General features: G+C 40.6%; 1 protein-coding gene across 2 annotated transcripts in view; it reads right to left on the bottom strand.

The window, feature by feature from the left end:
• Window positions 1-13,995, bottom strand: part of LOC138206530 (1-phosphatidylinositol 4,5-bisphosphate phosphodiesterase zeta-1-like) — a 43,462-nt gene that overhangs the window by 28,840 nt on the left and 627 nt on the right. The gene's annotated exons all lie outside the window — the stretch shown is intronic.

Below are 13,995 nucleotides of genomic sequence, written 5' to 3'. Positions count from 1 at the left end.
TACAGTTTAACACAGACTCCAGGGGCTATAATGAAGGTTTTACAGTGGGCTCTATTTTAGTGCAAGTACATGTGCACTGCATGAGATGAGACACACTGATGTATGTCCTTTATGCTGCTTTTTGGTCTCATTGCAGGATCTCTATTCTCCAAAATGACAGGAGAGGCACAGTCGGGGCTCTATCCAGCCAGAGGTACACTGTCTGGTGTCCATTACCACAAATTGCACCGTCCATAATCCATCTGTTTATCGCCAAGTCTACACAGTATAGTGCTGGCTTGCTTGTGTTTTATGCTATTCTTCTCACTTAAGGTGACAGAGGCACATGCAAAAAGTACATGTGCTACATGACGTGACAAGAGCACATTCAGGACCCAGAAAGGGCAAATATTTATAGAATATTCACTGAGCTTGATGGTGTCCCAGGCGGCAGCCTGCCACAGTTGCTTTTTGTCATGTTGTGTCTGTTTTCACTCTTTTCTATTTTTATTTTACGTCTCCTAGATTCCCTGTTGAGAAAAGTAGTAAACTACATTATCAGAACAATATTTCACACATTCGTTTTTGTCTTTCTTTTAGTATACAATTTCATTCAGGATTAAAAAAAAAAAAGTTACATCTCTCATATTTAAGGACCTCTCTCAAGTTCATGGCTGTGCAAATCATTCAGGGCCTCGTGCCCAAGGCACAAAAATACAAATTCATATTTGGCTCATCTAGTCTCAATAATATTATCTTAATCATTATGGAAATTAAATGAATGTCTTCACTTTACTCTCACTGCCATGTTTTTCATCCAGCTGATTTAACCATTTATTAAGACATTGATATATAGTTGAAATAACATGATTTAGTTATCATGTTGTTTCTGTTCCTGGTAACTGTGCCCTTATTTTTGTAAAGCTTGGCTCGCCTTCATTGGTATTCCTAGAAAAAATGTGTTGACACCAGACTGAAAAGGTGTCATACGCAGACACTTTGCATTTATGTTTTCTGACAGCCTGTCAGAAAGTCCACAGTGAGCAGAAGCATTCAGATTGCCTGTTTGCCAGTGATATAACTTAGAAACCTTCATACAGATATGGAATTATATTCCTATTTAAATGATAAGGCCATTGATTTTTTTTTTTAATATTTTGATTATCATCAACAAATCCCATAAAAGACCAAAACAGCAATGAAAGTATCCAACTAGCAAATATTTCCTGTGTATCTGAGTCTTGATTAAGCTGCTTCGTGTCTTCCACAGATCTCCAAAGTTGTCCAAACAGCTCCACCGATGAACTGGGTGATGTGTTTCATTATTACAGAGAATATGGGCACTGTAGTTGATATAGAAATAGCTCCACAGGCTAATACCAGTGATTACCTTCACAGTCTCTGGACAGCAGTTATTTTAATGAACATGCAGAGAGGGAGGTGTGGACTCAGTGATGGTGTAAAGTCTGTGGAGTTTAAACTGTCTCTTTGTCACCATAGAGAGTATTAAGAGTATATTCTATGGCTGATCTCCAGCTTTTATCGTCTATCTGTTGCTTTAAATCCTTCTGCCATTTTTTTTCTGATGTGTTTTGTAGAATAATCCAGTTCTAGGTAAAAAATTTTTTTTTTTTTTTTTTTTTTAGATGTTATGTAAAAATGTGAAAAAAGTGTATTTTTCCTTCAAGTTGTCAAAATGCTTCATTGCATCACCCTCAAAGAGCTTAACAGGGTTGAGTCCTGTCTCATGCCAACTTTTAAACACAGAGTCCTGACATGAAGGAAGACAGTCCAGTCCACTGTAGCTCGGAGGGCTCACTAGCCCTTCCTGAATGTGAAATGGACAGACTCCCCCTTGGCCTGCAGATCCTCCTTAATGCTTGCAATGATGATTACTGATTACTGAGAAAGTATGAAATCACAAGACTCTACTTTCATGTTTAAATGACTGTTAGCAAGCTGTTGAAGTTTATTTATCAGACCTACTTACTCTTTACAACCATAATGTTGACATGCGAATGCACAGGAGAGATTAATTAGATATTTATATTTGCTTTATTAAGGGGGCAGTTGAGGCACCTTAACTGGATTATCCACCACGGAAATAACCCAAATCCTCGGTAACATGTGGTCTAACATGGATTGTTTAAATATTACCACTGTCTCCTGTCACATTTAAGGTGCAGGAAAAGTCCTGCTGTATCTTGAAGGAATTGTTTTTATCATTTTAGGAAATGTGCTCATTTGCTTTCTTCCCAAGAGTGACATGAAATGATCAATATCAGTCTCACATGTCTGTTAAATAGGAAAATGAGTCCAGCAGGTGGTTATTTTAGCTTAGCAAAAAGACTGGAAGCAGAGAGAAAAAAAACTAGATTTGTACTGTCACAATGTAAAAAAAAAAAGAGAAGAAATTATATCTTCTTTGTTTACTCAGTAGAAAAAAAAAACCTTCTTGAGATTTGTCATCACCAGGAGGTTGCCAGGTAACCAGAGGAACTCCAGGAAGTCACTGCAACCAGCCAAGATGCAGCCCAGCACATAATCCCATTAAAATTAGTGACACTGGTCTTTAAAACGACATTTGTTTTAAAGCTTTGGATAAAAGCAGCCAGCCGTTTGGCCTATTTTCAGTCTTAAAGTTAAACTAACCCTCACCGCCTGATGGATTTTACAGACAAATATGAGAGTAGTATTAATCAATTCATCGAACTCTCAGTAAGAAATTAAATAAGTGCTATTACCCAACATTTTTACTTCAACCTTTGCCTCAAAGATCTCCTGTTGTAAAATAAATGGCTGTGTGTCTGTTAAGTGTGAGAGGTGGTACACTCCCTGGACCGCTGGGACTGAAAAGAGCTCGCCCACTCTGGAGGCTCTGCTAATTAATCAGTTGCTTGGCAACCTCTGACAGTGATCTGATTTTTGCCAAATAGTCTAAACACTTGTTATACTGACATAGGAATGGGTGGAAGTGGAGTCATTGTGCAGCCAATCAGGCCCTCTCGCAGTGTAAACATCTGGCAGCAAAATTTGACTGAGGAACATTTGAGTTTGACTGGGACATTTACATATTTAGTCCCCCCCTCGCTCCGGATTTGCACAGATAATTGGGTTTCTATTGTAAATGAACACAATAGCCTGCAGTGGAGGATGTTTCGACTGAAGTCTTATTTACATTTTTCACACCAGCATCGCTTCATCAAATCACATGCGGCATGCCAGTTGTGATTAAATGAAAAGCATGCACAACATTTCTCTTGGTACGGGGAAGATAAACCGAGGCTTTGTGATTCTACAAATGTTTCCCTCACACCCCCATTAATACATCATACATTGAATACATCATATTCAAACAAAGCTTAACTACAAAGAAGAGATTTCCAGAGGGTCCCTCCAATTATTAACACGTTGCATCCTGTTTTCCCCTAAATCTTCAAGTAGCTCGCTTGCACATGCAGGAACATGGCAGTCATCCAGAGAATCTTGTTGTCTCACATTTTTCAGACTGTTCCCCTGGCATCTGTGTCTTCATAAAAAAGACAGATAGACTGTGCCCTCTGCATGACACTCCACCTGACTCATTCCAAACAATGGGCTGCTGTTTTGACATCTATGTCACCTGCTGTAGACCTCAGAGTGACACAGTGCTCCAACTGTCAGGTGATCCCCTGCTTTCTGTCTTACCTCAAAATATAAAAATCTTATTTTATTCTTTTACATAGCTACATCTAAATTTACATTTCTTTGATTGTACCTTTCCTTTTCTGCCTCCTTTTACACCCTCAGAGACAGAACAACTTGGCTGTCTGAGGGGAACTGATGCTACGCCAGGAAGGAGTGTGCGCCGCAGTCTGTCTCAGTCAACTCGCAGTATGTCGTTTATCACAGCTCACTAATAAATAAATCAGGAATCCATTAATTGCATTTCACAGCAGTCATGATCTGCAAATTAGGAATCAAAGTGCTCATTTTGTGAACACTGGTGTAATTGCATGGTACTGTCAACACAAATGAAATTATTTTAATCCTTTCTGCTCTGACTCTTTGCCACTTTATTCTTTTTCTGTCATTTACTTAATATTCTATCATGTATGAATATGTATTATTTATATACAAAAATGCTTCAAGGTTAACAAGAAGGCCACAGGAAGTAGAGAATAACCCTTTGCTATTTAGAGTAAATAATTCATGTGATCAGCACGGCCTGTTTAATCCTACCAGTTACAGTTATGACTGCGTGTTTCTGGAAGCTCTACAAGTGTTGTTGTTGGCTTCAGGCAAGAAATGTAGCTGTTCACTGTCATGTGATCACATGATCAGATCAGTTTACTTGACTCTGGAGGAAGATGTTACCCTCAAACTTCTACAAAATTAAGTAAGACACCATAATTAATTGATAAAAGTATAATGTTTAAATTATATTCTTTAAAAAGTCTACTACTGATGTAATTTAAGAATTATACTCCTGCATATATGTTTTGCTGATAAGATGTAAAAATACATTATGACCAAGTGTAAAACCTAATATTTTACTAAGTTAACCAACATAAAACAAAAAAGGGCATAAAGTCTGTTTTGTAGGGAGGTCTAAGCAGTAAAATGCATATACTCTAATTGCAAGGAAAAAATTGGGATAACAGATGGGTGAACAGATCCGTTTCTGTTTTTCTCAACACCACAGGCTGCCTGCAGTTGATATTACACCTCAGGACTCCAGGAGGAAAACCCTTTGGATGCTTTCAAACAAACTTATTAGTCATCGAGTTAAAGCGATCTTATTCTGAATAAGTCAACAAGTGGATATTTGTGTGGACACTCCCCGCACTGAGGAGAAAAGTGTTGCTTTGGATCAGCAGGAGATGGGAAATCAGGCAACAAGTGAGAATTTATGCTTCTCTGAGTGTGGTGCGACAGTCCAAGCGTGTACAGCGATGTTACGGTAAGAAATTCTAAAAAGAAATGATTGTACACAAGTCAATGTATTAACAACCCAGGAAATCTGTCTTTGCAAGCTTTACGAGAGGTGACAACGGCTCATTGTCCATGAGGTTGCTGCATACACCGCTTATGGTTAAGCTCAGGATCAGAACCACAGAATCACAGGTTTTATGCATCAAAGGCAGGTTGTCCGTCCATCTGTACGTCCATCCCATATCTCAAGAACACCTTGATGGGAATTTCTTTAAACTTGGCACAAATGTTTTAGTTGTTTGAGCTGAGAACTTGATGAACTGGGTAGGTTTTGGCTGTTAAAGGTCACTGTGACTTCATGTCTGTCCCATCCATCTGCGTCATTCTTGTAAATGCATGATCTCAGGAATGCCTTGAAGGAAATTTGGCACAAAACGTTTAAGTGGACTCAAGGATGAGCTGATAAGATTTTGGTGATCAAAGGTCACTGACCTCATGGCCGTCCCATTCTCATGAATGCAATACTTCAGAAACTTCTTCAAATGTGGTACAAACGATTACTTGGATTCAAGGATGAACTGATTACATTTTGGTGGTAAGGTCGCTGTTATCTCATGTCCGCTCCATTCTTGTAAATGCGATTCCATAATTCAGGAACAGAAAGGGAGATTGTGACCATATTTTGCATTTGGTTGAACACTGAACTGGTGACACTAATCTTAAAACTACACTGATTAATTTGATTGTCTAAGCTGTTGAGCTGAAGAAGTGTGTGAATCATCCATGTTGTAGAATATGTAGCTTCTGTATGTATGTATGTATGTAAATATCTATATTTGAAGCATTGTCGACTGTCATGGCTTTGACTTTGTGTAGCTTTATTGGTCAAATGTCCTCAAAGTCTTCTCCATATATCATATGAGTCCGGACAGACATGGAGGTAAACTGCAATTGGACTAGTTGCTGGTAATTCTAGTTTCTGACTTTAAGCAGAATCCATATTTTGTGACAAGAGTGACAGTGTTCATGTATGGAAGAGGTTGGAGGTGGTTGGATGTCTAAAACACAAGACCTTCACCCAGGAGACGTCTGTTCAGGTCAGCGAGAAAGCACAAATCAACATGGACTTATTTTAAGTAACTAGTAAACATTTTTAATATATGTATGTAATGTTACTTTAAGTACCGTACTTATTGTGACCCAAAACGTGATCTTTTCCCAAACATAACCACGCGGTTTCAGTGCCTAATTCTAAGGAATCTCGTGCAAAATGTCTGTGATGCCAGCAGGATTCGTTTGACAGTAACGTGATGTGGACGCAGGCCAAACAAAACAGAGGCCTGTCACGATTTTCGCTTCACTTATAATTTTGTGTCAAAAAGTTTAGTATGCCACGACTGTTTTTGTTATTCTAACTTCAGAATCTCTACGTGTGTGACATCAACCCTGTCTTTCAGTCGATGTCCGTCCATCCATCCATCCATCCATCCATGTGACTGTCAGTTTAGATGGTTTGCTCGCTCTTTATTTATTTTACCTTTCTGCTGAGCACGGCAGCTGCAGTGAATGTGAGCCATCCAGCCGACAAAGCAATGATTAATTGTCTGCCTGCAACAAGAGAGAGAGGGAGCAGCAGCTGGAGGTTTAGAGATGAACGGTAAAAGGAATAGCAGCTTTGACAAGTCCAATCTGAAAAAGTAGATAGCTCTCTGGCTGAATAATTGCATGCCTCTAATGTTTGAATCCAAGTCTGTGCATACCTGTCCCTTTCTGTGTGGAACTGTCTTTCTGTCAGTCACTGTGTGCTTAAGTGTTTGTGTTCTTAAAACTAAAAGTACTCGCGTTGTTTTTTTGCTTTTGCATATGTAAATGTTGCATCTGTGTTACACAGCACGCCGCCTACCAAACTAACATCCCCACTCCCCTCTAGCTGCAGGAGGTCAGATGTGTGACATCTCATCAGCCTGGCTGCATTTGAGATAAGTGAGGGATCAATACTTATTGATTAGAGAAGCCGCCACAAGAAACTCTTCCCCTTTCCCCACCTGCTTTGCCTGAGCATCCCAATGTAGAAACCAGATGGCCTTTACCCAGTGGTGCTCAGCACACGGGACGTGTTTACTGGCCCACACACAACCTCTCCACAGGACTCAGCTGTGTCCTGCTGCCTCTCCAACAGACTGACAAATTTAGATTCGCATGCAGACGCACACATACTGCGGTGCTCTCTCATGGAAAGAGATATCAAGGAATAAAAAATAAAAAAAATCATATGATTTTGAAGAACATTGTGAAGTGCGTTTTAATCTTGTGTTTTTACTATCGTTGCTCTTTTCATTAGGGAGAGTGAGTGTAAACCATTCTGTTCACCTCTGTGTGTGATGCGCAGTAAACGCCTGAATGTTGATCTACTGCCCTCATGCTTGCTGGACCTTGACAAGGGAGGAAATGAGCTCAGATTTCCCACAAGCCAACGCTCCCCCTCATCGATTTAGAGACAATTTACTGTCCCGGTTCTTTTACTGTTGCTGACACTTGTCCTCCTGCCACATGGCTCCACTGTATGCATTTATGTTTCAGTTTGTAGCATAGTTAGGGAGCCCTGTATTCAATATTTCAAAGGAAATATTGAAGTGACTGTACCTGAACAGGTGGAGAGTGGGAAGCTGACTCAGCAGTATGAGCAATCTGCCACATAAGCAGAACAAATGAACCACCAGCGAGAGACTCTCAGAAACAATTATACGTGTCTTTCTACAATTACAGTGTTTTGTTTTAATCTATAACTGATAGGGTGACTTAAAAACTGAGATAGAGACTTGTATTTGTTTCACAGATATTATTACTGTGGCGCACATCGGGAACACTGTGACCTCAGATATTTTTGTATTCATTTCATTAGAACAATTTATAACAAACATTGAACAGACTGAATGCTGCAAATGATAGGAAAGTGCTGCCTTGAAGCTGACACATGTAGTATCACATTCTTCAATGTCCCAGCTGAACGGGTTATCTGTGTTTATTTTTGTATTGCCGTAAATTAACACATTGTGTGGGAGTACTTCTGATGCAGAGTGACTGAAAGTGCCTGTTTTGCGCGGGTAGTTTTATGAACATGCTATAAACTGCCAGCCTTATAAGGTCTCTGAGGACAGATCATCTCTGGTGGAACATTAAATGCTTGTGCAGCCTGTCAACACGTCATGATGGCTTTTATGAAGCTGTGTGGTTTCTAACAATCGATCATAGGCAGATCCATCCTTTTATGAAGTACAGAGTGGGGCATCATTATATACACAAATAAATAAGGCAGAGCATCTCCCACTCAGATCGCTCTCTATTTCTGCAAAAAGCTCATTTACTCATTGCCGAAGGATGTGGGTTGGGCTGTGAACAAAAAAATAATAATTACCAAAAAAAACAAAAAAACAAAAAAAACAAGCACTTCTGTGACAGGCTTTTGCTTCAGTTGATGCAACTCACTCATTTTCTTTGGGAATTGAGTGTGTACACACTCCAGCGAAGAGCATGATTAAGCAGGCAGACACAAGAATCAACACTGCCGAGCTATTTATGCAGACTAAAGGAGTGACTGACTTTCTGTCGAAATCCAGGATTTCACAACAACTTCCTGTGTTTGTGACTTATAGGAGTCAGGAACAAAGCCAATGAAGAAATTCCCCTGAAAGGAAAAGGGGTGCAACCAAACAGCTTTTCATGTAAAACAAATAAGGAAACTTATTGAAGCAGCAATGAGACTTTGATCATGAGAATGGTTGTGTGGATCTTGCACATTTTGCGTGACCTTGAATTTGAAAAACTCCAGGCCCAAAATAGCCCCGAGCAGAACAGATGTTCATACATAAATATGTGCACTGTGATGTCAAAGACGAGATCATATGTTTCCTCCCTTTTGAGGAATATTTAATTTTGACTTTTTACATAATTAAGTACTTTGGAGGTTACTCCATCTCAACTGGAAAGTGTGCTTTCAAAGCTACTACTAAGAGCTCTATTAAGCATAAATCTCAGTTCATTTTGCTGAGTCAGCATGAAAAACTACTTTTCTGTTCCTTTTCATTTGGGTAAGATTGAATCACATCTATACTTTAGTGTCGTACCCAATTAAAACGGAGACTTTTTCTTTCATTAGGAAGCATTATTAATGTATTGAATTGCAACGGGGCACGGTGGTGCAGTGGTTAGCATTGTCGCCTCACAGTGAAAAGGTTCTGGGTTTGAATCCGGGCCTGGGCCTTTCTGTGTGGAGTTTGCGTGTTCTCCCTGTACCTGTGTGGGTTCTCTCCGGGTGCTCCGGCTTCCTCCCATCATCCAAAAACATGCACCTCTAGTTAATTGGTGGCTCTACAAATTGCCCATAGATGTGAATGAGAGCATGAATGGCTTTTGTTTCTATGTGTTCCTGTGATAGACTGGCAACCTGTCCAGAGTGGACTCCTGCCTTTGCCCAAAGTGAGCTGGGATAGGCTCCAGATAAAGTAGGCATAGATAATGGATGAATTAAACAGAAGGGGGAGGGGTGTAGTCAGATAACCAACATGTTTACTTTATTGTCTTAAACTCCAGCCTCAATTGGGAATGTAAATGTTGTCCTTGAGGAGTTCTTGCTGTCCGCCTTTAAGAATTTTTCCGGTCCGGGATCCTTTCTCACTGTCGCTCACATGACCCTCGCTGCCCTGAGAAGATGCTCATGACCTGTTCGTCACACGGCTCCGCTTTCCCATCAGACACAGGATATGTGTGTCAACAGGGGAGGACTGCACGCTGAGACATCCTGAATATTGCAAAGCCCAACAGATGTTGTGTTTGCACTGTTAATATGGTACATGTCATCAGCTTCCGCATTAAAAAAATACAAAAAAAAAACCAAAGCAACATTTGTTGTTTGGTGTCACATCCACAACTTAATTAAACACTATAGATCACCTCAGTCATTTAAAGATGTCTGCAGTGGAACGCGGCCTCTTCCATCCCCACAGCGCCAGATAATCATGCCTTTGAAAAAAGCACTTTGCCTGAAGTAGTTCTCCATGAACTGATCTATAATCTGCTACTTAAGCATAAATACACTGCAGGGTGAAGGTGCAGGCTTGCACTCATGCAGATGAAACCAGGAGGTGCTGCACATCAGAATTTGGTGATGTCAGCACATGTGATGAGCTTTAATGATTCGGTGAATCACACACACATCAGCTCAGGTCCCTGATCAATGTTAAGTAGCTCTTCATCTTCATTAATAATCTGCTCCATTACTTAAATGACACAGCAGGATCCTTTCAGTGATGGTACCATGTATGATCAAAACAGAATCCACTTCTGTTATGTGTGGATGATTTTACGTCCAGTGTATATAGCAGTTGTCTTTTGTAGAGCTTTCTAAGTACAGATAGAAATGAATAAAACTGTTCATGGAGCAGAGAGAGCTGGAGGGAGGCCTGCTAATTTCATTATCTAAACACTGAGGTCCTTGTCTAAACCAATACGACTACATGTAGGTGAGATTATGAGGATTATGTTGGTATGTTTAACAGACACCTGCATCTTGAGTCATCTCTACTTCATACTTGATACTTTATCCCTGTCTGGTTCTGGTCTTGTTCTTACTGCTTTGGCCCCCTAACCTCGGTCTGGGGCTCTGCGGGATACAATACAGTCAACCTTTTCAGTACTTAAAGCACGAGTATGCTATCACACTAAACACAAGCCCAGCTCTGTTTTTACTTTATATGGCCAAATAAAACCCAGCAGGTCTGAGAAACATAAATTTGCTGAACAGCAATGTATTTCCTCTCACAATCATTTCAGTTACAACTGACTCAGCCCACTTGCAGCATCCTCTAATTACAAAATAGCCTATCTATGCATTCACTCCTAATGATACATACCGCTGGTGGAAATGTCATAAACCTTGGGTAAGAAAAACATTTGGACTGCATCCAAAAATGCAATGGATACAGTGAGGTCATCACTGTGGTGAACAGAGAGCCGTTTGTGGGTTGGGTTTTCGTCAGGCTGTGACTAACAGTGATTCAGTGAGGTGTGTTTAATGATTCAGAGGTGAGTTGTGAGAACTGCACCCCCCTTCAGGATCTTTTTTTCCACAATCTTTCAAAACCCCATCCTCTCATCCATATTGCTACCTCTGCATACTTGCAGCTACAACTGAATTAAGTGTTATACCATTTTTCCAAAGTCGCATGTTGACCTGGTCTGCTGACTTGACTGGCCCTAATAGCTGTACTGGTTTGTGGGTTATGCATGCCAGTCAAATGATACTATGTGTTGAAATTGGCAATGACATCATATTCACAACACGTGTAAAGGACAGACTGAAGAATGCAGTACAGTAGGAAGTTATTGTTTTACTCTAAAAGTCTATATGAGGCACTGTTTTAAAAAAAAAAAAAAAAAAAAAAAAATTATTAATCAAAGAATAACTTCTGACTAACTGATTTTAAGGTGCAGTGTCGAGGCTGGAAGATGGCTCTATCTGCACTGGCTTTTGATTCCAGCAAATGAGAGGTCTGCACAAATGCTGAGTGGCTCCAGTCTAAAGAGGAGAGTCCTCCCTCTTACCTAGCACAGACAGACACAGGTCTACTGCTGAGCTGGCAGCAGAACAAAGCCCTCCAACAGCTGCTTGATAATGTGCAACCATTAATTACATTCTGATGCCTCAAGTCTGGCCTGTGTCGCTGAGCAGAGAACCCTCGCCTTGCTGTGCACTGAGCAATTATGTAAGAATGCGTTGCACAATGTTAAGCAGACACAATACTGTGTGACTTAATAATGATTGTCTCTTGCGCTTTTACATATTCAAACCCAGGGTCTTCTTCAGGACAAAAAAAAAAAAAAAAAAAATTCATATTTTGTGTTGTACTACATTTTTGAGTGGCTGCTTGTTTTAAGTCTTCAGCTACTTGTGTTTTTCTTTATTCTGTCTAAAATAATGATATAAAATAGCTTTGTATTTGCAAGCAGGAAAATGTTTCAGCAAATTTTCTACTGAGTCAGTTTTGTTTTTGTATTTGGTTAAGTGTGATATTTAGTGGATCCCAGAAAGGTCAGCACCTGACAAAGCACCTAATGGCCACAGAGCTGTTTGTCTCAACTTCCATTTATTTTGATTTTCTATTTCTCTACTAGATACTGTTAAGAGAGGTTTATACACTGCTCATGTATGTCGTGTTCAGCTCCACCTCATGCATACAAAAATATACCTATTTTCCACTCTCATTTAGGTTCAAACTTTAACTAAATGGCGTTGGGCTGTTTGAGTGCGGGTGATAAAGTATAGCTCAATGCAGCATCGTTCACCCTGGCAACTGTGGGCCGCAGTTGAAAAATGCCTGCTCCTTCCAAAAGAAGAATTATATGACCCACAGTGTTCGACTCTGTTATGTCAATACTGTCAGACCTTGGAAATAGAAGTCCGTGCACACATGCATATTGACTTGGGCAGCCGTGAAGTTCCTGATCAACCCTCTGACTTAGGATGCTGTAAGAAAAAGAGAAACAGAGCTTTTTCTGGAAATATGTTGTGTGAATACACCTATTAATATAAAGTGCTATGTCATAGCCTATCATTTAGAAGAGTTAGGTATCGACAGAAACAGTGCTTCTATGTTTTACTTTTCTTTTCTGCATGAATGGCAGGACACTGGTCCAGAGGTCCCAATGAGCAGATTGAGAGTGGACTGTTGGAAAACTGAGAAGGAAAGATCTTGGCTTCCAGACCTTACTTTAAAATCCCACGGGTATACAACCACATGCAGGTAGGGTGTCAGGCTTCAATCCAATCATTTCCACCCTAATGGATCTTATATTCTGAAAAGGATTAAATCGTGATTGAAAAGCTGGGGCGTGGATAGGTGAGATATCTGTCTCCTTTAGAAGGCAGTTTAAAGTCGATCTATCAGACAGTTGGGCAATGGATTGTATTTTATTGTGCATTTGGAAACACTGCCTATGTAATTTATCTCAAATCAATATGAGGTGTGTCAAAAGGACACGTGAAGGTCAGCTTTTTTAAAATGTTATGCTCTGTCTTCTTGTAGATCACTGTCCTGCTACCTGGGGACAAACAAGCCGTTCATTTGTTTGTCACAGTATTCAACCTCAGGTAAGTAGAACACAAAGAGCTCAGTGTTTGACTGGGCCAGGTATCAGTGCCTAAATGCTTCCCCTTCCTTTACAGTGACTCTCCAAGTGGATGACCCGGCAGTTGGCAGATGTGTCCACTCCCAACCACCACCACATGCTCGCTCTACAACAGTGGCCTACCATGTGTCCAGAAAACAATGCAACACAATGCACCAACAGGCCCGGCACAGTGGTGTTGGATGACTTGTCTTTGTGTGCTGAGAAAGGCTGATGCTGCCGTTTCAGAGCACAATGACAGAAGGCGGAGACCAAGAACCTGAAGGTAGAGTTGAAAGTGTGGGTGCGCTCGTAGACTTTGATTGTCTCTGTGTGTATGCCAGTCTGTGTCACCCTTGCGAGGCTGGATTACTCTCCAGGTAATGCGAGGAACCTCCCCGGGGCACCAGAACTGCAGGGGCCCCGGAAAAACTCCAGACTTACTCTGTTTCATCCAACCTGTTCTCATTCCCAGGGCCTCAAATACGGCCATTTTATCAAAGCCTTTCACGACTCCCATATGCACAAGGTGCCTCATGTTTTTGGCACCTAAAACCATGCGGTGTGAGTTTAAAAAAACAAAAAAGTACTTTTACTCACAAATAAACAGATAAAATAAGTACCTTTATTTACATTGCTTAAAAGAAGTTCACATTGACCCGACTTCTGCGATGTAATAGACTCAAATACCTGTCTCCCAGGGGTTAATCAAGAGTGTATTCCATTCAACCACCCCTGACCTTACCCCTTTTTGTGCTTTATCACATGACCTTCAATCTACCTCTTTACAGAGCACAAGACATAAGGTACGTTGTGCGTATGTTTTAGATGCCAACGGGCATCAGGTGCGCGCCACAAGATGCTCTGACGCCAACGGGTTTGACAAAATGCCATTATTTCACCCTAGCATCATCTGGTTTATGCCGATTTGACTGATCA

Source organism: Embiotoca jacksoni, unplaced genomic scaffold, assembly GCF_022577435.1.
Source record: "Embiotoca jacksoni isolate LCO1_2020_lvr unplaced genomic scaffold, fEmbJac1.0.p SCAF_3, whole genome shotgun sequence".
Classification (NCBI taxonomy): domain Eukaryota; kingdom Metazoa; phylum Chordata; class Actinopteri; family Embiotocidae; genus Embiotoca; species Embiotoca jacksoni.
This window is presented reverse-complemented; position numbering and strand designations above follow the sequence as displayed.